This window comes from Psammomys obesus, unplaced genomic scaffold, assembly GCF_907164565.1.
Source record: "Psammomys obesus unplaced genomic scaffold, mPsaObe1.curated_primary_1811, whole genome shotgun sequence".
In the NCBI taxonomy this organism is placed as follows: domain Eukaryota; kingdom Metazoa; phylum Chordata; class Mammalia; order Rodentia; family Muridae; genus Psammomys; species Psammomys obesus.
The window spans coordinates 1,056,467-1,058,367 of NW_026590062.1; positions in this window are offsets into that span (position 1 = coordinate 1,056,467).

The window sequence follows — 1,901 nt, forward strand, 5'->3', positions numbered from 1 at the left end:
AGACCAGAGTATGTGGTAGCTTAGACAACCCAGCAATGGGAACCCTGCCTCCAACAGCGAAGCCACATTCCTCACATGCATGTGGAGGGTGCTTCATGAAAACGGCCCACAGCCCACCTCACTATTCCCAGACAGCAGCAGAGGACGCTGGCTAGCACCACAGTCAGCACTGTACAGCTCATCAGAGAACACCAGTCAGTCACCACACATAGCGGGACAGCAGGGGCACACACGCGCTACAGTTCCTCGGCAGCTATTTCACATGTATTACCTGACAGGAAAAAAAAAAACAACATGAAAGTATGTGCTGGGGCAGAGTCATGGCAGAGCACCAGAATGTGTGAGGCCCCTCTTCGCACACCCAGCACTATGGGGGAGAAGGCGCACACCACATACAACAGTGTCAACTGATTCCCCCAGCCACCCTGGAGGTCCCCAGGGTTTGCTTCTGTTTGGGGTGGGGGTGGGGTGCTGCTCCTCCCTCCTTCATTATTTTTACTTTATGTGCATTGGTATTTTGCCTCCATTTGTGTCCATGTGAGAGTGTCAGATCTTGGGGTTATAGACAGTTGTCAGTTGCCATGTGGGTGCTGGGATTTGAACCCAGGTCCTCTGGAAGAGCAGTCAGTGCTCCTAACCACTGAGTCATTTCTCCAGGGCCAGCAGGGGTGCTTCTCCAGGCTGACACAGTGGACCCCAATAAAACAAAAACATTTTACCTTCTGCTTACATGCTTAGGTCTCTATACCTAAGCCAGGCACATCTTCCCATAAGTCTTACTCTGAGGGTAACCTTATCACCCACTGGCCTGAGAGCTGCTATGGCAGCTGCTGAGCTGTGTAGTTAGGGAGTAGTGACAACATGGGTCCACAACATGGACACACTCTCCCAAATACTTCTACTCCATGCTTAGTCGAACCCACGGACGAGGACCATGGAATGAAGTTGAGGGAGGCTAAGATGACTGATGTCTTTAGAACAGCTCACGGCTGTCAAAAGTACAGAGGCTCATGGTATAGGCAGGACAGAACACTGTAACCAGAGATGCAGCAGAAGTAGAAAAGGGACCACACAAGCTGTGAAATGCTCCAACATAGTATTTGAAATACTGCGTGTGAAACATGCATGTGAAAATGCAAAACCCTCACATAGTCAAAATGGACATTCGGTGAGGAAACAGAAAGGTCGAGCTCCCAAGGTCGAGCTCAAGGTAGCACAGCAGCGAGGGTGGAGAAGATAGTGACAGGTGAATGACATCTTGCTAGCTTGCTTTCTGATACTGTAAGAGACACCCGAGACATTATTTTACAAAGAGAGGGGGTGATTTTGGCTCCCAGGTGAGTTCCATTACTTGGCTATTCCCTGCTCTGGGCCCATGGGGAGGAGAAACATCATGTCAAGAGCACAAGAAGGACCCACGCCCTGTGCCACCTCCTAATGGTTCCTGCACTCCCATCAGCACCAGGCAGCCACGGGGGGTGTTGGGGAAAGAACACAGCAGTGCCACTAAGCATTTTACAATCATGCCTGCTCTCAAATCCCAGCTTTTTGCAGAGTGAAAAGGATGGCCATTCAGCAACTAACCTTCAATTAGAAAAGATGGGAGGTTCCAAACAGCTCTGGAGGAGGAGATGCCAGGGACAGTCAGAGGGCAGTCATGGCACCCACTCTTGGGCAAGCTGACAGCTTCTAAAACAAAAGGCCAGATGCCTTTCAGAGGCCAGCTACTCTCTTTCCAAAGAGAAAATATAAAAGGCATCATGTTAAATGGGTAGAAAGTGTAAAAAGACAGGCCTAAGTTATTATGAACAGAAATGATGATCTTTAAACGCCTGTCCTTTTTTTTTTTAGGGGTGTGTGTGTGTGTGTGTGTGTGTGTGTGTGTGTGTGTGTGTGTGTGT